Source organism: Hoplias malabaricus, unplaced genomic scaffold (assembly GCF_029633855.1).
Source record: "Hoplias malabaricus isolate fHopMal1 unplaced genomic scaffold, fHopMal1.hap1 scaffold_54, whole genome shotgun sequence".
Taxonomy (NCBI): domain Eukaryota; kingdom Metazoa; phylum Chordata; class Actinopteri; order Characiformes; family Erythrinidae; genus Hoplias; species Hoplias malabaricus.
In genome coordinates, this window is record NW_027101162.1 from 258,185 (window position 1) to 280,831 (window position 22,647).

General features: G+C 50.5%; 10 non-coding genes across 10 annotated transcripts; all 10 read right to left on the minus strand.

Annotated features, from left to right (window-relative positions):
* Nucleotides 1–1,250: 1,250 nt before the first annotated feature.
* On the minus strand, nt 1,251–1,322 carry trnae-cuc (transfer RNA glutamic acid (anticodon CUC)). The gene has a single exon. It is a non-coding gene; the product is annotated as a tRNA-Glu (tRNA).
* A 1,283-nt stretch (nt 1,323–2,605) lies between these two features.
* Nucleotides 2,606–2,677, minus strand: trnae-cuc (transfer RNA glutamic acid (anticodon CUC)). Its single transcript has one exon. It is a non-coding gene; the product is annotated as a tRNA-Glu (tRNA).
* Nucleotides 2,678–3,278: 601 nt separating this feature from the next.
* trnae-cuc (transfer RNA glutamic acid (anticodon CUC)) lies at nt 3,279–3,350 on the minus strand. The gene has a single exon. It is a non-coding gene; the product is annotated as a tRNA-Glu (tRNA).
* Nucleotides 3,351–3,951: 601 nt separating this feature from the next.
* On the minus strand, nt 3,952–4,023 carry trnae-cuc (transfer RNA glutamic acid (anticodon CUC)). The gene has a single exon. It is a non-coding gene; the product is annotated as a tRNA-Glu (tRNA).
* Nucleotides 4,024–6,658: 2,635 nt separating this feature from the next.
* On the minus strand, nt 6,659–6,730 carry trnae-cuc (transfer RNA glutamic acid (anticodon CUC)). The gene has a single exon. It is a non-coding gene; the product is annotated as a tRNA-Glu (tRNA).
* A 601-nt stretch (nt 6,731–7,331) lies between these two features.
* trnae-cuc (transfer RNA glutamic acid (anticodon CUC)) lies at nt 7,332–7,403 on the minus strand. The gene has a single exon. It is a non-coding gene; the product is annotated as a tRNA-Glu (tRNA).
* A 2,634-nt stretch (nt 7,404–10,037) lies between these two features.
* On the minus strand, nt 10,038–10,109 carry trnae-cuc (transfer RNA glutamic acid (anticodon CUC)). The gene has a single exon. It is a non-coding gene; the product is annotated as a tRNA-Glu (tRNA).
* A 3,307-nt stretch (nt 10,110–13,416) lies between these two features.
* On the minus strand, nt 13,417–13,488 carry trnae-cuc (transfer RNA glutamic acid (anticodon CUC)). The gene has a single exon. It is a non-coding gene; the product is annotated as a tRNA-Glu (tRNA).
* Nucleotides 13,489–14,089: 601 nt separating this feature from the next.
* On the minus strand, nt 14,090–14,161 carry trnae-cuc (transfer RNA glutamic acid (anticodon CUC)). The gene has a single exon. It is a non-coding gene; the product is annotated as a tRNA-Glu (tRNA).
* Nucleotides 14,162–18,148: 3,987 nt separating this feature from the next.
* Nucleotides 18,149–18,220, minus strand: trnae-uuc (transfer RNA glutamic acid (anticodon UUC)). Its single transcript has one exon. It is a non-coding gene; the product is annotated as a tRNA-Glu (tRNA).
* Between the last annotated feature and the right edge of the window lie 4,427 nt (nt 18,221–22,647).

A 22,647-nucleotide genomic window follows, 5' to 3' on the forward strand; every position in this document is an offset into this window, starting at 1 on the left:
GGATTAAGTTCAGGGGCTAGGGCTAGGCTTTTGCCAGATGTACTCGTTCTACAATCATAGGAGAGCATCCGAGTCTGTCCTAAATGCACTTGTCAGTTTTCAGTCCAACTCTTTAGGCTAGCACCTTTGATAGCTCAGTTGGTAGAGCAGAGGACTGTAGTTGTTAATAAGGCGATCCTTAGGTTGCGGGTTCAAATCCGGCTCGAAGAAGACTTTTCTTTTCCCTCGCGCCACTGCGGGATATCATGGCCAGGTGCCTGCCTGCAGATGCGCTGGCATGCCAGAGTGCAATCTGCTGAAGGCAGTGACGGATCATTTACACTGTTCCATTCAAATTTCTCAAACATTATCTTGCCTCCCTAAAAGACTTGCAGACTTGAAAGCATAAAGCCACGCTGGCGTGGGTGTGTGGAGGTGGTGAATGAGGCAGCAACGTGTCGTTTAGAAGTTTGGCAAAAAAGGAAGTAGCAGAAGGAGGACGCTTTACATTCCTTTAACCTACACAGCATGTGGGTGGGGGGCTTCCAGAGTCTTGTAGTGGACTTGGTGTGCAAGAAAGCACACGCTTCCCTGACCGGGAATCGAACCCGGGCTGCGGCGGTGAGAGCGCCGAATCCTAGCCACTAGACCACCAGGGACACCGTTTTCAGCCATGTCTGAAAGGAAGGAGATAGGATTAAGTTCAGGGGCTAGGGCTAGGCTTTTGCCAGATGTACTCGTTCTACAATCATAGGAGAGCATCCGAGTCTGTCCTAAATGCACTTGTCAGTTTTCAGTCCAACTCTTTAGGCTAGCACCTTTGATAGCTCAGTTGGTAGAGCAGAGGACTGTAGTTGTTAATAAGGCGATCCTTAGGTTGCGGGTTCAAATCCGGCTCGAAGAAGACTTTTCTTTTCCCTCGCGCGACTGCGGGATATCATGGCCAGGTGCCTGCCTGCAGATGCGCTGGCATGCCAGAGTGCAATCTGCTGAAGGCAGTGACGGATCATTTACACTGTTCCATTCAAATTTCTCAAACATTATCTTGCCTCCCTAAAAGACTTGCAGACTTGAAAGCATAAAGCCACGCTGGTGTGGGTGTGTGGAGGTGGTGAATGAGGCAGCAACGTGTCGTTTAGAAGTTTGGCAAAAAAGGAAGTAGCAGAAGGAGGACGCTTTACATTCCTTTAACCTACACAGCATGTGGGTGGGGGGGGGGGGGGGGGCTTCCAGAGTCTTGTAGTGGACTTGGTGTGCAAGAAAGCACGCGCTTCCCTGACCGGGAATCGAACCCGGGCCGCGGCGGTGAGAGCACCGAATCCTAGCCACTAGACCACCAGGGACACCGTTTTCAACCACGTCTGAAAGGAAGGAGATAGGATTAAGTTCAGGGGCTAGGGCTAGGCTTTTGCCAGATGTACTCGTTCCACAATCATACGAGAGCATCCGAGTCTGTCCTAAATGCACTTGTCAGTTTTCAGTCCAACTTTTTAGGCTAGCACCTTTGATAGCTCAGCTGGTAGAGCAGAGGACTGTAGTTGTTAATAAGGCGATCCTTAGGTCGCGGGTTCAAATCCGGCTCAAAGAAGACTTTTCTTTTCCCTCGCGCCACTGCGGGATATCATGGCCAGGTGCCTGCCTGCAGATGCGCTGGCATGCCAGAGTGCAATCTGCTGAAGGCAGTGACGGATCATTTACACTGTTCCATTCAAATTTCTCAAACATTATCTTGCCTCCCTAAAAGACTTGCAGACTTGAAAGCATAAAGCCACGCTGGTGTGGGTGTGTGGAGGTGGTGAATGAGGCAGCAACGTGTCGTTTAGAAGTTTGGCAAAAAAGGAAGTAGCAGAAGGAGGACGCTTTACATTCCTTTAACCTACACAGCATGTGGGTGGGGGGCTTCCAGAGTCTTGTAGTGGACTTGGTGTGCAAGAAAGCACACGCTTCCCTGACCGGGAATCGAACCCGGGCTGCGGCGGTGAGAGCGCCGAATCCTAGCCACTAGACCACCAGGGACACCGTTTTCAGCCATGTCTGAAAGGAAGGAGATAGGATTAAGTTCAGGGGCTAGGGCTAGGCTTTTGCCAGATGTACTCGTTCTACAATCATAGGAGAGCATCCGAGTCTGTCCTAAATGCACTTGTCAGTTTTCAGTCCAACTCTTTAGGCTAGCACCTTTGATAGCTCAGTTGGTAGAGCAGAGGACTGTAGTTGTTAATAAGGCGATCCTTAGGTTGCGGGTTCAAATCCGGCTCGAAGAAGACTTTTCTTTTCCCTCGCGCCACTGCGGGATATCATGGCCAGGTGCCTGCCTGCAGATGCGCTGGCATGCCAGAGTGCAATCTGCTGAAGGCAGTGACGGATCATTTACACTGTTCCATTCAAATTTCTCAAACATTATCTTGCCTCCCTAAAAGACTTGCAGACTTGAAAGCATAAAGCCACGCTGGCGTGGGTGTGTGGAGTTGGTGAATGAGGCAGCAACGTGTCGTTTAGAAGTTTGGCAAAAAAGGAAGTAGCAGAAGGAGGACGCTTTACATTCCTTTAACCTACACAGCATGTGGGTGGGGGGGGGGGGGGGCTTCCAGAGTCTTGTAGTGGACTTGGTGTGCAAGAAAGCACGCGCTTCCCTGACCGGGAATCGAACCCGGGCCGCGGCGGTGAGAGCACCGAATCCTAGCCACTAGACCACCAGGGACACCGTTTTCAACCACGTCTGAAAGGAAGGAGATAGGATTAAGTTCAGGGGCTAGGGCTAGGCTTTTGCCAGATGTACTCGTTCTACAGTCATAGGAGAGCATCCGAGTCTGTCCTAAATGCACTTGTCAGTTTTCAGTCCAACTCTTTAGGCTAGCACCTTTGATAGCTCAGTTGGTAGAGCGGAGGACTGTAGTTGTTAATAAGGCAATCCTTAGGTCGCGGGTTCAAATCCGGCTCGAAGAAGACTTTTCTTTTCCCTCGCGCCACTGCCGGATATCATGGCCAGGTGCCTGCCTGCAGATGCGCTGGCATGCCAGAGTGCAATATGCTGAAGGCAGTGACGGATAATTTACACTGTTCCATTCAAATTTCTCAAACTTTATCTTGCCTCCCTAAAAGACTTGCAGACTTGAAAGCATAAAGCCACGCTGGTGTGGGTGTGTGGAGGTGGTGAATGAGGCAGCAACGTGTCGTTTAGAAGTTTGGCAAAAAAGGAAGTAGCAGAAGGAGGACGCTTTACATTCCTTTAACCTACACAGCATGTGGGTGGGGGGCTTCCAGAGTCTTGTAGTGGACTTGGTGTGCAAGAAAGCACACGCTTCCCTGACCGGGAATCGAACCCGGGCCGCGGCGGTGAGAGCGCCGAATCCTAGCCACTAGACCACCAGGGACACCATTTTCAGCCACGTCTGAAAGGAAGGAGATAGGATTAAGTTCAGGGGCTAGGGCTAGGCTTTTGCCAGATGTACTCGTTCCACAATCATACGAGAGCATCCGAGTCTGTCCTAAATGCACTTGTCAGTTTTCAGTCCAACTTTTTAGGCTAGCACCTTTGATAGCTCAGCTGGTAGAGCAGAGGACTGTAGTTGTTAATAAGGCGATCCTTAGGTCGCGGGTTCAAATCCGGCTCAAAGAAGACTTTTCTTTTCCCTCGCGCCACTGCGGGATATCATGGCCAGGTGCCTGCCTGCAGATGCGCTGGCATGCCAGAGTGCAATCTGCTGAAGGCAGTGACGGATCATTTACACTGTTCCATTCAAATTTCTCAAACATTATCTTGCCTCCCTAAAAGACTTGCAGACTTGAAAGCATAAAGCCACGCTGGTGTGGGTGTGTGGAGGTGGTGAATGAGGCAGCAACGTGTCGTTTAGAAGTTTGGCAAAAAAGGAAGTAGCAGAAGGAGGACGCTTTACATTCCTTTAACCTACACAGCATGTGGGTGGGGGGTTTCCAGAGTCTTGTAGTGGACTTGGTGTGCAAGAAAGCACACGCTTCCCTGACCGGGAATCGAACCCGGGCCGCGGCGGTGAGAGCGCCGAATCCTAGCCACTAGACCACCAGGGACACCGTTTTCAGCCACGTCTGAAAGGAAGGAGATAGGATTAAGTTCAGGGGCTAGGGCTAGGCTTTTGCCAGATGTACTCGTTCCACAATCATAGGAGAGCATCCGAGTCTGTCCTAAATGCACTTGTCAGTTTTCAGTCCAACTTTTTAGGCTAGCACCTTTGATAGCTCAGTTGGTAGAGCAGCGGACTGTAGTTGTTAATAAGGCGATCCTTAGGTCGCGGGTTCAAATCCGGCTGAAAGAAGACTTTTCTTTTCCCTCGCGCCACTGCGGGATATCATGGCCAGGTGCCTGCCTGCAGATGCGCTGGCATGCCAGAGTGCAATCTGCTGAAGGCAGTGACGGATCATTTACACTGTTCCATTCAAATTTCTCAAACATTATCTTGCCTCCCTAAAAGACTTGCAGACTTGAAAGCATAAAGCCACGCTGGTGTGGGTGTGTGGAGGTGGTGAATGAGGCAGCAACGTGTCGTTTAGAAGTTTGGCAAAAAAGGAAGTAGCAGAAGGAGGACGCTTTACATTCCTTTAACCTACACAGCATGTGGGTGGGGGGCTTCCAGAGTCTTGTAGTGGACTTGGTGTGCAAGAAAGCACACGCTTCCCTGACCGGGAATCGAACCCGGGCTGCGGCGGTGAGAGCGCCGAATCCTAGCCACTAGACCACCAGGGACACCGTTTTCAGCCATGTCTGAAAGGAAGGAGATAGGATTAAGTTCAGGGGCTAGGGCTAGGCTTTTGCCAGATGTACTCGTTCTACAATCATAGGAGAGCATCCGAGTCTGTCCTAAATGCACTTGTCAGTTTTCAGTCCAACTCTTTAGGCTAGCACCTTTGATAGCTCAGTTGGTAGAGCAGAGGACTGTAGTTGTTAATAAGGCGATCCTTAGGTTGCGGGTTCAAATCCGGCTCGAAGAAGACTTTTCTTTTCCCTCGCGCCACTGCGGGATATCATGGCCAGGTGCCTGCCTGCAGATGCGCTGGCATGCCAGAGTGCAATCTGCTGAAGGCAGTGACGGATCATTTACACTGTTCCATTCAAATTTCTCAAACATTATCTTGCCTCCCTAAAAGACTTGCAGACTTGAAAGCATAAAGCCACGCTGGCGTGGGTGTGTGGAGGTGGTGAATGAGGCAGCAACGTGTCGTTTAGAAGTTTGGCAAAAAAGGAAGTAGCAGAAGGAGGACGCTTTACATTCCTTTAACCTACACAGCATGTGGGTGGGGGGCTTCCAGAGTCTTGTAGTGGACTTGGTGTGCAAGAAAGCACACGCTTCCCTGACCGGGAATCGAACCCGGGCTGCGGCGGTGAGAGCGCCGAATCCTAGCCACTAGACCACCAGGGACACCGTTTTCAGCCATGTCTGAAAGGAAGGAGATAGGATTAAGTTCAGGGGCTAGGGCTAGGCTTTTGCCAGATGTACTCGTTCTACAATCATAGGAGAGCATCCGAGTCTGTCCTAAATGCACTTGTCAGTTTTCAGTCCAACTCTTTAGGCTAGCACCTTTGATAGCTCAGTTGGTAGAGCAGAGGACTGTAGTTGTTAATAAGGCGATCCTTAGGTTGCGGGTTCAAATCCGGCTCGAAGAAGACTTTTCTTTTCCCTCGCGCGACTGCGGGATATCATGGCCAGGTGCCTGCCTGCAGATGCGCTGGCATGCCAGAGTGCAATCTGCTGAAGGCAGTGACGGATCATTTACACTGTTCCATTCAAATTTCTCAAACATTATCTTGCCTCCCTAAAAGACTTGCAGACTTGAAAGCATAAAGCCACGCTGGCGTGGGTGTGTGGAGGTGGTGAATGAGGCAGCAACGTGTCGTTTAGAAGTTTGGCAAAAAAGGAAGTAGCAGAAGGAGGACGCTTTACATTCCTTTAACCTACACAGCATGTGGGTGGGGGGGGGGGGGGGGGGGGGCTTCCAGAGTGTTGTAGTGGACTTGGTGTGCAAGAAAGCACGCGCTTCCCTGACCGGGAATCAAACCCGGGCCGCGGCGGTGAGAGCACCGAATCCTAGCCACTAGACCACCAGGGACACCGTTTTCAACCACGTCTGAAAGGAAGGAGATAGGATTAAGTTCAGGGGCTAGGGCTAGGCTTTTGCCAGATGTACTCGTTCTACAGTCATAGGAGAGCATCCGAGTCTGTCCTAAATGCACTTGTCAGTTTTCAGTCCAACTCTTTAGGCTAGCACCTTTGATAGCTCAGTTGGTAGAGCGGAGGACTGTAGTTGTTAATAAGGCAATCCTTAGGTCGCGGGTTCAAATCCGGCTCGAAGAAGACTTTTCTTTTCCCTCGCGCCACTGCCGGATATCATGGCCAGGTGCCTGCCTGCAGATGCGCTGGCATGCCAGAGTGCAATATGCTGAAGGCAGTGACGGATAATTTACACTGTTCCATTCAAATTTCTCAAACTTTATCTTGCCTCCCTAAAAGACTTGCAGACTTGAAAGCATAAAGCCACGCTGGTGTGGGTGTGTGGAGGTGGTGAATGAGGCAGCAACGTGTCGTTTAGAAGTTTGGCAAAAAAGGAAGTAGCAGAAGGAGGACGCTTTACATTCCTTTAACCTACACAGCATGTGGGTGGGGGGCTTCCAGAGTCTTGTAGTGGACTTGGTGTGCAAGAAAGCACACGCTTCCCTGACCGGGAATCGAACCCGGGCCGCGGCGGTGAGAGCGCCGAATCCTAGCCACTAGACCACCAGGGACACCATTTTCAGCCACGTCTGAAAGGAAGGAGATAGGATTAAGTTCAGGGGCTAGGGCTAGGCTTTTGCCAGATGTACTCGTTCCACAATCATACGAGAGCATCCGAGTCTGTCCTAAATGCACTTGTCAGTTTTCAGTCCAACTTTTTAGGCTAGCACCTTTGATAGCTCAGCTGGTAGAGCAGAGGACTGTAGTTGTTAATAAGGCGATCCTTAGGTCGCGGGTTCAAATCCGGCTCAAAGAAGACTTTTCTTTTCCCTCGCGCCACTGCGGGATATCATGGCCAGGTGCCTGCCTGCAGATGCGCTGGCATGCCAGAGTGCAATCTGCTGAAGGCAGTGACGGATCATTTACACTGTTCCATTCAAATTTCTCAAACATTATCTTGCCTCCCTAAAAGACTTGCAGACTTGAAAGCATAAAGCCACGCTGGTGTGGGTGTGTGGAGGTGGTGAATGAGGCAGCAACGTGTCGTTTAGAAGTTTGGCAAAAAAGGAAGTAGCAGAAGGAGGACGCTTTACATTCCTTTAACCTACACAGCATGTGGGTGGGGGGTTTCCAGAGTCTTGTAGTGGACTTGGTGTGCAAGAAAGCACACGCTTCCCTGACCGGGAATCGAACCCGGGCCGCGGCGGTGAGAGCGCCGAATCCTAGCCACTAGACCACCAGGGACACCGTTTTCAGCCACGTCTGAAAGGAAGGAGATAGGATTAAGTTCAGGGGCTAGGGCTAGGCTTTTGCCAGATGTACTCGTTCCACAATCATAGGAGAGCATCCGAGTCTGTCCTAAATGCACTTGTCAGTTTTCAGTCCAACTTTTTAGGCTAGCACCTTTGATAGCTCAGTTGGTAGAGCAGCGGACTGTAGTTGTTAATAAGGCGATCCTTAGGTCGCGGGTTCAAATCCGGCTGAAAGAAGACTTTTCTTTTCCCTCGCGCCACTGCGGGATATCATGGCCAGGTGCCTGCCTGCAGATGCGCTGGCATGCCAGAGTGCAATCTGCTGAAGGCAGTGACGGATCATTTACACTGTTCCATTCAAATTTCTCAAACATTATCTTGCCTCCCTAAAAGACTTGCAGACTTGAAAGCATAAAGCCACGCTGGTGTGGGTGTGTGGAGGTGGTGAATGAGGCAGCAACGTGTCGTTTAGAAGTTTGGCAAAAAAGGAAGTAGCAGAAGGAGGACGCTTTACATTCCTTTAACCTACACAGCATGTGGGTGGGGGGCTTCCAGAGTCTTGTAGTGGACTTGGTGTGCAAGAAAGCACACGCTTCCCTGACCGGGAATCGAACCCGGGCTGCGGCGGTGAGAGCGCCGAATCCTAGCCACTAGACCACCAGGGACACCGTTTTCAGCCATGTCTGAAAGGAAGGAGATAGGATTAAGTTCAGGGGCTAGGGCTAGGCTTTTGCCAGATGTACTCGTTCTACAATCATAGGAGAGCATCCGAGTCTGTCCTAAATGCACTTGTCAGTTTTCAGTCCAACTCTTTAGGCTAGCACCTTTGATAGCTCAGTTGGTAGAGCAGAGGACTGTAGTTGTTAATAAGGCGATCCTTAGGTTGCGGGTTCAAATCCGGCTCGAAGAAGACTTTTCTTTTCCCTCGCGCCACTGCGGGATATCATGGCCAGGTGCCTGCCTGCAGATGCGCTGGCATGCCAGAGTGCAATCTGCTGAAGGCAGTGACGGATCATTTACACTGTTCCATTCAAATTTCTCAAACATTATCTTGCCTCCCTAAAAGACTTGCAGACTTGAAAGCATAAAGCCACGCTGGCGTGGGTGTGTGGAGGTGGTGAATGAGGCAGCAACGTGTCGTTTAGAAGTTTGGCAAAAAAGGAAGTAGCAGAAGGAGGACGCTTTACATTCCTTTAACCTACACAGCATGTGGGTGGGGGGCTTCCAGAGTCTTGTAGTGGACTTGGTGTGCAAGAAAGCACACGCTTCCCTGACCGGGAATCGAACCCGGGCTGCGGCGGTGAGAGCGCCGAATCCTAGCCACTAGACCACCAGGGACACCGTTTTCAGCCATGTCTGAAAGGAAGGAGATAGGATTAAGTTCAGGGGCTAGGGCTAGGCTTTTGCCAGATGTACTCGTTCTACAATCATAGGAGAGCATCCGAGTCTGTCCTAAATGCACTTGTCAGTTTTCAGTCCAACTCTTTAGGCTAGCACCTTTGATAGCTCAGTTGGTAGAGCAGAGGACTGTAGTTGTTAATAAGGCGATCCTTAGGTTGCGGGTTCAAATCCGGCTCGAAGAAGACTTTTCTTTTCCCTCGCGCCACTGCGGGATATCATGGCCAGGTGCCTGCCTGCAGATGCGCTGGCATGCCAGAGTGCAATCTGCTGAAGGCAGTGACGGATCATTTACACTGTTCCATTCAAATTTCTCAAACATTATCTTGCCTCCCTAAAAGACTTGCAGACTTGAAAGCATAAAGCCACGCTGGCGTGGGTGTGTGGAGGTGGTGAATGAGGCAGCAACGTGTCGTTTAGAAGTTTGGCAAAAAAGGAAGTAGCAGAAGGAGGACGCTTTACATTCCTTTAACCTACACAGCATGTGGGTGGGGGGGGGGGGGGGGGGGGCTTCCAGAGTGTTGTAGTGGACTTGGTGTGCAAGAAAGCACGCGCTTCCCTGACCGGGAATCAAACCCGGGCCGCGGCGGTGAGAGCACCGAATCCTAGCCACTAGACCACCAGGGACACCGTTTTCAACCACGTCTGAAAGGAAGGAGATAGGATTAAGTTCAGGGGCTAGGGCTAGGCTTTTGCCAGATGTACTCGTTCTACAGTCATAGGAGAGCATCCGAGTCTGTCCTAAATGCACTTGTCAGTTTTCAGTCCAACTCTTTAGGCTAGCACCTTTGATAGCTCAGTTGGTAGAGCGGAGGACTGTAGTTGTTAATAAGGCAATCCTTAGGTCGCGGGTTCAAATCCGGCTCGAAGAAGACTTTTCTTTTCCCTCGCGCCACTGCCGGATATCATGGCCAGGTGCCTGCCTGCAGATGCGCTGGCATGCCAGAGTGCAATATGCTGAAGGCAGTGACGGATAATTTACACTGTTCCATTCAAATTTCTCAAACTTTATCTTGCCTCCCTAAAAGACTTGCAGACTTGAAAGCATAAAGCCACGCTGGTGTGGGTGTGTGGAGGTGGTGAATGAGGCAGCAACGTGTCGTTTAGAAGTTTGGCAAAAAAGGAAGTAGCAGAAGGAGGACGCTTTACATTCCTTTAACCTACACAGCATGTGGGTGGGGGGTTTCCAGAGTCTTGTAGTGGACTTGGTGTGCAAGAAAGCACACGCTTCCCTGACCGGGAATCGAACCCGGGCCGCGGCGGTGAGAGCGCCGAATCCTAGCCACTAGACCACCAGGGACACCGTTTTCAGCCACGTCTGAAAGGAAGGAGATAGGATTAAGTTCAGGGGCTAGGGCTAGGCTTTTGCCAGATGTACTCGTTCCACAATCATACGAGAGCATCCGAGTCTGTCCTAAATGCACTTGTCAGTTTTCAGTCCAACTTTTTAGGCTAGCACCTTTGATAGCTCAGTTGGTAGAGCAGCGGACTGTAGTTGTTAATAAGACGATCCTTAGGTCGCGGGTTCAAATCCGGCTCAAAGAAGACTTTTCTTTTCCCTCGCGCCACTGCGGGATATCATGGCCAGGTGCCTGCCTGCAGATGCGCTGGCATGCCAGAGTGCAATCTGCTGAAGGCAGTGACGGATCATTTACACTGTTCCATTCAAATTTCTCAAACATTATCTTGCCTCCCTAAAAGACTTGCAGACTTGAAAGCATAAAGCCACGCTGGTGTGGGTGTGTGGAGGTGGTGAATGAGGCAGCAACGTGTCGTTTAGAAGTTTGGCAAAAAAGGAAGTAGCAGAAGGAGGACGCTTTACATTCCTTTAACCTACACAGCATGTGGGTGGGGGGCTTCCAGAGTCTTGTAGTGGACTTGGTGTGCAAGAAAGCACACGCTTCCCTGACCGGGAATCGAACCCTGGCCGCGGCGGTGAGAGCGCCGAATCCTAGCCACTAGACCACCAGGGACACCGTTTTCAGCCACGTCTGAAAGGAAGGAGATAGGATTAAGTTCAGGGGCTAGGGCTAGGCTTTTGCCAGATGTACTCGTTCTACAATCATAGGAGAGCATCCGAGTCTGTCCTAAATGCACTTGTCAGTTTTCAGTCCAACTCTTTAGGCTAGCACCTTTGATAGCTCAGTTGGTAGAGCAGAGGACTGTAGTTGTTAATAAGGCGATCCTTAGGTTGCGGGTTCAAATCCGGCTCGAAGAAGACTTTTCTTTTCCCTCGCGCCACTGCGGGATATCATGGCCAGGTGCCTGCCTGCAGATGCGCTGGCATGCCAGAGTGCAATCTGCTGAAGGCAGTGACGGATCATTTACACTGTTCCATTCAAATTTCTCAAACATTATCTTGCCTCCCTAAAAGACTTGCAGACTTGAAAGCATAAAGCCACGCTGGTGTGGGTGTGTGGAGGTGGTGAATGAGGCAGCAACGTGTCGTTTAGAAGTTTGGCAAAAAAGGAAGTAGCAGAAGGAGGACGCTTTACATTCCTTTAACCTACACAGCATGTGGGTGGGGGGCTTCCAGAGTCTTGTAGTGGACTTGGTGTGCAAGAAAGCACACGCTTCCCTGTCCGGGAATCGAACCCTGGCCGCGGCGGAGAGAGCGCCGAATCCTAGCCACTAGACCACCAGGGACACCGTTTTCAGCCACCTCTGAAAGGAAGGAGATAGGATTAAGTTCAGGGGCTAGGGCTAGGCTTTTGCCAGATGTACTCGTTCTACAATCATAGGAGAGCATCCGAGTCTGTCCTAAATGCACTTGTCAGTTTTCAGTCCAACTATTTAGGCTAGCACCTTTGATAGCTCAGTTGGTAGAGCAGAGGACTGTAGTTGTTAATAAGGCGATCCTTAGGTCGTGGGTTCAAATCCGGCTTGAAGAAGACTTTTCCTTTCCCTCGCGCCACTGCCGGATATCATGGCCAGGTGCCTGCCTGCAGATGCGCTGGCATGCCAGAGTGCAATCTGCTGAAGGCAGTGACGGATCATTTACACTGTTCCATTCAAATTTCTCAAACATTATCTTGCCTCCCTAAAAGACTTGCAGACTTGAAAGCATAAAGCCACGCTGGTGTGGGTGTGTGGAGGTGGTGAATGAGGCAGCAACGTGTCGTTTAGAAGTTTGGCAAAAAAGGAAGTAGCAGAAGGAGGACGCTTTACATTCCTTTAACCTACACAGCATGTGGGTGGGGGGGGGGGGGGGGGGGGCTTCCAGAGTCTTGTAGTGGACTTGGTGTGCAAGAAAGCACGCGCTTCCCTGACCGGGAATCGAACCCGGGCCGCGGCGGTGAGAGCACCAAATCCTAGCCACTAGACCACCAGGGACACCGTTTTCAACCACGTCTGAAAGGAAGGAGATAGGATTAAGTTCAGGGGCTAGGGCTAGGCTTTTGCCAGATGTACTCGTTCTACAATCATAGGAGAGCATCCGAGTCTGTCCTAAATGCACTTGTCAGTTTTCAGTCCAACTATTTAGGCTAGCACCTTTGATAGCTCAGTTGGTAGAGCAGAAGACTGTAGTTGTTAATAAGGCGATCCTTAGGTCGTGGGTTCAAATCCGGCTTGAAGAAGACTTTTCTTTTCCCTCGCGCCACTGCCGGATATCATGGCCAGGTGCCTGCCTGCAGATGCGCTGGCATGCCAGAGTGCAATCTGCTGAAGGCAGTGACGGATCATTTACACTGTTCCATTCAAATTTCTCAAACATTATCTTGCCTCCCTAAAAGACTTGCAGACTTGAAAGCATAAAGCCACGCTGGTGTGGGTGTGTGGAGGTGGTGAATGAGGCAGCAACGTGTCGTTTAGAAGTTTGGCAAAAAAGGAAGTAGCAGAAGGAGGACGCTTTACATTCCTTTAACCTACACAGCATGTGGGTGGGGGGCTTCCAGAGTCTTGTAGTGGACTTGGTGTGCAAGAAAGCACACGCTTCCCTGTCCGGGAATCGAACCCTGGCCGCGGCGGAGAGAGCGCCGAATCCTAGCCACTAGACCACCAGGGACACCGTTTTCAGCCACGTCTGAAAGGAAGGAGATAGGATTAAGTTCAGGGGCTAGGGCTAGGCTTTTGCCAGATGTACTCGTTCCACAATCATACGAGAGCATCCGAGTCTGTCCTAAATGCACTTGTCAGTTTTCAGTCCAACTTTTTAGGCTAGCACCTTTGATAGCTCAGCTGGTAGAGCAGAGGACTGTAGTTGTTAATAAGGCGATCCTTAGGTCGCGGGTTCAAATCCGGCTCAAAGAAGACTTTTCTTTTCCCTCGCGCCACTGCGGGATATCATGGCCAGGTGCCTGCCTGCAGATGCGCTGGCATGCCAGAGTGCAATCTGCTGAAGGCAGTGACGGATCATTTACACTGTTCCATTCAAATTTCTCAAACATTATCTTGCCTCCCTAAAAGACTTGCAGACTTGAAAGCATAAAGCCACGCTGGTGTGGGTGTGTGGAGGTGGTGAATGAGGCAGCAACGTGTCGTTTAGAAGTTTGGCAAAAAAGGAAGTAGCAGAAGGAGGACGCTTTACATTCCTTTAACCTACACAGCATGTGGGTGGGGGGTTTCCAGAGTCTTGTAGTGGACTTGGTGTGCAAGAAAGCACACGCTTCCCTGACCGGGAATCGAACCCGGGCCGCGGCGGTGAGAGCGCCGAATCCTAGCCACTAGACCACCAGGGACACCGTTTTCAGCCACGTCTGAAAGGAAGGAGATAGGATTAAGTTCAGGGGCTAGGGCTAGGCTTTTGCCAGATGTACTCGTTCCACAATCATAGGAGAGCATCCGAGTCTGTCCTAAATGCACTTGTCAGTTTTCAGTCCAACTTTTTAGGCTAGCACCTTTGATAGCTCAGTTGGTAGAGCAGCGGACTGTAGTTGTTAATAAGACGATCCTTAGGTCGCGGGTTCAAATCCGGCTCAAAGAAGACTTTTCTTTTCCCTCGCGCCACTGCGGGATATCATGGCCAGGTGCCTGCCTGCAGATGCGCTGGCATGCCAGAGTGCAATCTGCTGAAGGCAGTGACGGATCATTTACACTGTTCCATTCAAATTTCTCAAACATTATCTTGCCTCCCTAAAAGACTTGCAGACTTGAAAGCATAAAGCCACGCTGGTGTGGGTGTGTGGAGGTGGTGAATGAGGCAGCAACGTGTCGTTTAGAAGTTTGGCAAAAAAGGAAGTAGCAGAAGGAGGACGCTTTACATTCCTTTAACCTACACAGCATGTGGGTGGGGGGTTTCCAGAGTCTTGTAGTGGACTTGGTGTGCAAGAAAGCACACGCTTCCCTGACCGGGAATCGAACCCGGGCCGCGGCGGTGAGAGCGCCGAATCCTAGCCACTAGACCACCAGGGACACCGTTTTCAGCCACGTCTGAAAGGAAGGAGATAGGATTAAGTTCAGGGGCTAGGGCTAGGCTTTTGCCAGATGTACTCGTTCCACAATCATAGGAGAGCATCCGAGTCTGTCCTAAATGCACTTGTCAGTTTTCAGTCCAACTTTTTAGGCTAGCACCTTTGATAGCTCAGTTGGTAGAGCAGCGGACTGTAGTTGTTAATAAGACGATCCTTAGGTCGCGGGTTCAAATCCGGCTCAAAGAAGACTTTTCTTTTCCCTCGCGCCACTGCGGGATATCATGGCCAGGTGCCTGCCTGCAGATGCGCTGGCATGCCAGAGTGCAATCTGCTGAAGGCAGTGACGGATCATTTACACTGTTCCATTCAAATTTCTCAAACATTATCTTGCCTCCCTAAAAGACTTGCAGACTTGAAAGCATAAAGCCACGCTGGTGTGGGTGTGTGGAGGTGGTGAATGAGGCAGCAACGTGTCGTTTAGAAGTTTGGCAAAAAAGGAAGTAGCAGAAGGAGGACGCTTTACATTCCTTTAACCTACACAGCATGTGGGTGGGGGGCTTCCAGAGTCTTGTAGTGGACTTGGTGTGCAAGAAAGCACACGCTTCCCTGACCGGGAATCGAACCCTGGCCGCGGCGGTGAGAGCGCCGAATCCTAGCCACTAGACCACCAGGGACACCGTTTTCAGCCACGTCTGAAAGGAAGGAGATAGGATTAAGTTCAGGGGCTAGGGCTAGGCTTTTGCCAGATGTACTCGTTCTACAATCATAGGAGAGCATCCGAGTCTGTCCTAAATGCACTTGTCAGTTTTCAGTCCAACTCTTTAGGCTAGCACCTTTGATAGCTCAGTTGGTAGAGCAGAGGACTGTAGTTGTTAATAAGGCGATCCTTAGGTTGCGGGTTCAAATCCGGCTCGAAGAAGACTTTTCTTTTCCCTCGCGCCACTGCGGGATATCATGGCCAGGTGCCTGCCTGCAGATGCGCTGGCATGCCAGAGTGCAATCTGCTGAAGGCAGTGACGGATCATTTACACTGTTCCATTCAAATTTCTCAAACATTATCTTGCCTCCCTAAAAGACTTGCAGACTTGAAAGCATAAAGCCACGCTGGTGTGGGTGTGTGGAGGTGGTGAATGAGGCAGCAACGTGTCGTTTAGAAGTTTGGCAAAAAAGGAAGTAGCAGAAGGAGGACGCTTTACATTCCTTTAACCTACACAGCATGTGGGTGGGGGGCTTCCAGAGTCTTGTAGTGGACTTGGTGTGCAAGAAAGCACACGCTTCCCTGTCCGGGAATCGAACCCTGGCCGCGGCGGAGAGAGCGCCGAATCCTAGCCACTAGACCACCAGGGACACCGTTTTCAGCCACGTCTGAAAGGAAGGAGATAGGATTAAGTTCAGGGGCTAGGGCTAGGCTTTTGCCAGATGTACTCGTTCTACAATCATAGGAGAGCATCCGAGTCTGTCCTAAATGCACTTGTCAGTTTTCAGTCCAACTCTTTAGGCTAGCACCTTTGATAGCTCAGTTGGTAGAGCAGAGGACTGTAGTTGTTAATAAGGCGATCCTTAGGTTGCGGGTTCAAATCCGGCTCGAAGAAGACTTTTCTTTTCCCTCGCGCCACTGCGGGATATCATGGCCAGGTGCCTGCCTGCAGATGCGCTGGCATGCCAGAGTGCAATCTGCTGAAGGCAGTGACGGATCATTTACACTGTTCCATTCAAATTTCTCAAACATTATCTTGCCTCCCTAAAAGACTTGCAGACTTGAAAGCATAAAGCCACGCTGGCGTGGGTGTGTGGAGGTGGTGAATGAGGCAGCAACGTGTCGTTTAGAAGTTTGGCAAAAAAGGAAGTAGCAGAATGAGGACGCTTTACATTCCTTTAACCTACACAGCATGTGGGTGGGGGGGGGGGGGGGGCTTCCAGAGTCTTGTAGTGGACTTGGTGTGCAAGAAAGCACACGCTTCTCTGACCGGGAATCGAACCCGGGCCGCGGCGGTGAGAGCACCGAATCCTAGCCACTAGACCACCAGGGACACTGTTTTCAACCACGTCTGAAAGGAAGGAGATAGGATTAAGTTCAGGGGCTAGGGCTAGGCTTTTGCCAGATGTACTCGTTCTACAATCATAGGAGAGCATCCGAGTCTGTCCTAAATGCACTTGTCAGTTTTCAGTCCAACTCTTTAGGCTAGCACCTTTGATAGCTCAGTTGGTAGAGCGGAGGACTGTAGTTGTTAATAAGGCAATCCTTAGGTCGCGGGTTCAAATCCAGCTCGAAGAAGACTTTTCTTTTCCCTCGCGACACTGCCGGATATCATGGCCAGGTGCCTGCCTGCAGATGCGCTGGCATGCCAGAGTGCAATATGCTGAAGGCAGTGACGGATCATTTACACTGTTCCATTCAAATTTCTCAAACTTTATCTTGCCTCCCTAAAAGACTTGCAGACTTGAAAGCATAAAGCCACGCTGGTGTGGGTGTGTGGAGGTGGTGAATGAGGCAGCAACGTGTCGTTTAGAAGTTTGGCAAAAAAGGAAGTAGCAGAAGGAGGACGCTTTACATTCCTTTAACCTACACAGCATGTGGGTGGGGGGCTTCCAGAGTCTTGTAGTGGACTTGGTGTGCAAGAAAGCACACGCTTCCCTGTCCGGGAATCGAACCCTGGCCGCGGCGGAGAGAGCGCCGAATCCTAGCCACTAGACCACCAGGGACACCGTTTTCAGCCCCGTCTGAAAGGAAGGAGATAGGATTAAGTTCAGGGGCTAGGGCTAGGCTTTTGCCAGATGTACTCGTTCTACAATCATAGGAGAGCATCCGAGTCTGTCCTAAATGCACTTGTCAGTTTTCAGTCCAACTCTTTAGGCTAGCACCTTTGATAGCTCAGTTGGTAGAGCAGAGGACTGTAGTTGTTAATAAGGCGATCCTTAGGTTGCGGGTTCAAATCCGGCTCGAAGAAGACTTTTCTTTTCCCTCGCGCCACTGCGGGATATCATGGCCAGGTGCCTGCCTGCAGATGCGCTGGCATGCCAGAGTGCAATCTGCTGAAGGCAGTGACGGATCATTTACACTGTTCCATTCAAATTTCTCAAACATTATCTTGCCTCCCTAAAAGACTTGCAGACTTGAAAGCATAAAGCCACGCTGGCGTGGGTGTGTGGAGGTGGTGAATGAGGCAGCAACGTGTCGTTTAGAAGTTTGGCAAAAAAGGAAGTAGCAGAATGAGGACGCTTTACATTCCTTTAACCTACACAGCATGTGGGTGGGGGGGGGGGGGGGGGCTTCCAGAGTCTTGTAGTGGACTTGGTGTGCAAGAAAGCACACGCTTCTCTGACCGGGAATCGAACCCGGGCCGCGGCGGTGAGAGCACCGAATCCTAGCCACTAGACCACCAGGGACACTGTTTTCAACCACGTCTGAAAGGAAGGAGATAGGATTAAGTTCAGGGGCTAGGGCTAGGCTTTTGCCAGATGTACTCGTTCTACAATCATAGGAGAGCATCCGAGTCTGTCCTAAATGCACTTGTCAGTTTTCAGTCCAACTCTTTAGGCTAGCACCTTTGATAGCTCAGTTGGTAGAGCGGAGGACTGTAGTTGTTAATAAGGCAATCCTTAGGTCGCGGGTTCAAATCCAGCTCGAAGAAGACTTTTCTTTTCCCTCGCGCCACTGCCGGATATCATGGCCAGGTGCCTGCCTGCAGATGCGCTGGCATGCCAGAGTGCAATATGCTGAAGGCAGTGACGGATCATTTACACTGTTCCATTCAAATTTCTCAAACTTTATCTTGCCTCCCTAAAAGACTTGCAGACTTGAAAGCATAAAGCCACGCTGGTGTGGGTGTGTGGAGGTGGTGAATGAGGCAGCAACGTGTCGTTTAGAAGTTTGGCAAAAAAGGAAGTAGCAGAAGGAGGACGCTTTACATTCCTTTAACCTACACAGCATGTGGGTGGGGGGCTTCCAGAGTCTTGTAGTGGACTTGGTGTGCAAGAAAGCACACGCTTCGCTGACCGGGAATCGAACCCGGGCCGCGGCGGTGAAAGCACCGAATCCTAGCCACTAGACCACCAGGGACACCGTTTTCAGCCATGTCTGAAAGGAAGGAGATAGGATTAAGTTCAGGGGCTAGGGCTAGGCTTTTGCCAGATGTACTCGTTCCACAATCATAGGAGAGCATCCGAGTCTGTCCTAAATGCACTTGTCAGTTTTCAGTCCAACTATTTAGGCTAGCACCTTTGATAGCTCAGTTGGTAGAGCAGAGGACTGTAGTTGTTAATAAAGCGATCTTTAGGTCGTGGGTTCAAATCCGGCTTGAAGAAGACTTTTCTTTTCCCTCGCGCCACTGCCGGATATCATGGCCAGGTGCCTGCCTGCAGATGCGCTGGCATGCCAGAGTGCAATCTGCTGAAGGCAGTGACGGATCATTTACACTGTTCCATTCAAATTTCTCAAACATTATCTTGCCTCCCTAAAAGACTTGCAGACGTGAAAGCATAAAGCCACGCTGGTGTGGATGTGTGGAGGTGGTGAATGAGGCAGCAACGTGTCGTTTAGAAGTTTGGCAAAAAAGGAAGTAGCAGAAGGAGGACGCTTTACTTTCCTTTAACCTACACAGCATGTGGGTGGGGGGTTTCCAGAGTCTTGTAGTGGACTTGGTGTGCAAGAAAGCACACGCTTCCCTGACCGGGAATCGAACCCGGGCCGCGGCGGTGAGAGCGCTGAATCCTAGCCACTAGACCACCAGGGACACCGTTTTCAGCCACGTCTGAAAGGAAGGAGATAGGATTAAGTTCAGGGGCTAGGGCTAGGCTTTTGCCAGATGTACTCGTTCCACAATCATAGGAGAGCATCCGAGTCTGTCCTAAATGCACTTGTCAGTTTTCAGTCCAACTATTTAGGCTAGCACCTTTGATAGCTCAGTTGGTAGAGCAGAGGACTGTAGTTGTTAATAAGGCGATCCTTAGGTCGTGGGTTCAAATCCGGCTTGAAGAAGACTTTTCTTTTCCCTCGCGCCACTGCCGGATATCATGGCCAGGTGCCTGCCTGCAGATGCGCTGGCATGCCAGAGTGCAATCTGCTGAAGGCAGTGACGGATCATTTACACTGTTCCATTCAAATTTCTCAAACTTTATCTTGCCTCCCTAAAAGACTTGCAGACTTGAAAGCATAAAGCCACGCTGGTGTGGGTGTGTGGAGGTGGTGAATGAGGCAGCAACGTGTCGTTTAGAAGTTTGGCAAAAAAGGAAGTAGCAGAAGGAGGACGCTTTACATTCCTTTAACCTACACAGCATGTGGGTGGGGGGCTTCCAGAGTCTTGTAGTGGACTTGGTGTGCAAGAAAGCACACGCTTCCCTGACCGGGAATCGAACCCGGGCCGCAGCGGTGAGAGCGCCGAATCCTAGCCACTAGACCACCAGGGACACTGTTTTCAGCCACGTCTGAAAGGAAGGAGATAGGATTAAGTTCAGGGGCTAGGGCTAGGCTTTTGCCAGATGTACTCGTTCTACAATCATAGGAGAGCATCCGAGTCTGTCCTAAATGCACTTGTCAGTTTTCAGTCCAACTCTTTAGGCTAGCACCTTTGATAGCTCAGTTGGTAGAGCAGAGGACTGTAGTTGTTAATAAGGTGATCCTTAGGTCGCGGGTTCAAATCCGGCTCAAAGAAGACTTTTCTTTTCCCTCGCGCCACTGCCGGATATCATGGCCAGGTGCCTGCCTGCAGATGCGCTGGCATGCCAGATTGCAATCTGCTGAAGGCAGTGACGGATCATTTACACTGTTCCATTCAAATTTCTCAAACATTATCTTGCCTCCCTAAAAGACTTGCAGACGTGAAAGCATAAAGCCACGCTGGTGTGGATGTGTGGAGGTGGTGAATGAGGCAGCAACGTGTCGTTTAGAAGTTTGGCAAAAAAGGAAGTAGCAGAAGGAGGACGCTTTACATTCCTTTAACCTACACAGCATGTGGGTGGGGGGCTTCCAGAGTCTTGTAGTGGACTTGGTGTGCAAGAAAGCACACGCTTCCCTGACCGGGAATCGAACCCGGGCCGCAGCGGTGAGAGCGCCGAATCTTAGCCACTAGACCACCAGGGACACCGTTTTCAGCCACGTCTGAAAGGCAGGAGATAGGATTAAGTTCAGGGGCTAGGGCTAGGCTTTTGCCAGATGTACTCGTTCTACAATCATAGGAGAGCATCCGAGTCTGTCCTAAATGCACTTGTCAGTTTTCAGTCCAACTATTTAGGCTAGCACCTTTGATAGCTCAGTTGGTAGAGCAGAGGACTGTAGTTGTTAATAAGGCGATCCTTAGGTCGTGGGTTCAAATCCGGCTTGAAGAAGACTTTTCTTTTCCCTCGCGCCACTGCGGGATATCATGGCCAGGTGCCTGCCTGCAGATGCGCTGGCATGCCAGAGTGCATTCTGCTGAAGGCAGTGACGGATTATTTACACTGTTCCATTCAAATTTCTCAAACATTATCTTGCCTCCCTAAAAGACTTGCAGACTTGAAAGCATAAAGCCACGCTGGTGTGGGTGTGTGGAGGTGGTGAATGAGGCAGCAACGTGTCGTTTAGAAGTCTGGCAAAAAAAGGAAGTAGCAGAAGGAGGACGCTTTACATTCCTTTAACCTACACAGCATGTGGGTGGGGGGCTTCCAGAGTCTTGTAGTGGACTTGGTGTGCAAGAAAGAACACTCTTCCCTGACCGGGAATCGAACCCGGGCCGCGGCGGTGAGAGCGCCGATTCCTAGCCACTAGACCACCAGGGACACCGTTTTCAGCCACGTCTGAAAGGAAGGAGATAGGATTAAGTTCAGGGGCTAGGGCTAGGCTTTTGCCAGATGTACTCGTTCTACAATCATAGGAGAGCATCCGAGTCTGTCCTAAATGCACTTGTCAGTTTTCAGTCCAACTTTTTAGGATAGCACCTGTGATAGCTCAGTTGGTAGAGCAGAGGACTGTAGTCCTTAATAAGACGATCCTTAGGTCGCGGGTTCAAATCCGGCTCAAAGAAGACTTTTCTTTTCCCTCGCGCCACTGCGGGATATCATGGCCAGGTGCCTGCCTGCAGATGCGCTGGCATGCCAGAGTGCAATCTGCTGAAGGCAGTGACGGATCATTTACACTGTTCCATTCAAATTTCTCAAACATTATCTTGCCTCCCTAAAAGACTTGCAGACTTGAAAGCATAAAGCCACGCTGGTGTGGGTGTGTGGAGGTGGTGAATGAGGCAGCAACGTGTCGTTTAGAAGTTTGGCAAAAAAGGAAGTAGCAGAAGGAGGACGCTTTACATTCCTTTAACCTACACAGCATGTGGGTGGGGGGCTTCCAGAGTCTTGTAGTGGACTTGGTGTGCAAGAAAGCACACGCTTCCCTGACCGGGAATCGAACCCTGGCCGCGGCGGTGAGAGCGCCGAATCCTAGCCACTAGACCACCAGGGACACCGTTTTCAGCCACGTCTGAAAGGAAGGAGATAGGATTAAGTTCAGGGGCTAGGGCTAGGCTTTTGCCAGATGTACTCGTTCTACAATCATAGGAGAGCATCCGAGTCTGTCCTAAATGCACTTGTCAGTTTTCAGTCCAACTCTTTAGGCTAGCACCTTTGATAGCTCAGTTGGTAGAGCAGAGGACTGTAGTTTTCAATAAGGCAACCCTTAGGTCGCGGGTTCAAATCCGGCTCAAAGAAGACTTTTCTTTTCCCTCGCGCCACTGCCGGATATCATGGCCAGGTGCCTGCCTGCAGATGCGCTGGCATGCCAGATTGCAATCTGCTGAAGGCAGTGACGGATCATTTACACTGTTCCATTCAAATTTCTCAAACATTATCTTGCCTCCCTAAAAGACTTGCAGACGTGAAAGCATAAAGCCACGCTGGTGTGGATGTGTGGAGGTGGTGAATGAGGCAGCAACGTGTCGTTTAGAAGTTTGGCAAAAAAGGAAGTAGCAGAAGGAGGACGCTTTACTTTCCTTTAACCTACACAGCATGTGGGTGGGGGGTTTCCAGAGTCTTGTAGTGGACTTGGTGTGCAAGAAAGCACACGCTTCCCTGACCGGGAATCGAACCCGGGCCGCAGCGGTGAGAGCGCCTAATCCTAGCCACTAGACCACCAGGGACACTGTTTTCAGCCACGTCTGAAAGGAAGGAGATAGGATTAAGTTCAGGGGCTAGGGCTAGGCTTTTGCCAGATGTACTCGTTCTACAATCATAGGAGAGCATCCGAGTCTGTCCTAAATGCACTTGTCAGTTTTCAGTCCAACTCTTTAGGCTAGCACCTTTGATAGCTCAGTTGGTAGAGCAGAGGACTGTAGTTGTTAATAAGGTGATCCTTAGGTCGCGGGTTCAAATCCGGCTCAAAGAAGACTTTTCTTTTCCCTCGCGCCACTGCCGGATATCATGGCCAGGTGCCTGCCTGCAGATGCGCTGGCATGCCAGATTGCAATCTGCTGAAGGCAGTGACGGATCATTTACACTGTTCCATTCAAATTTCTCAAACATTATCTT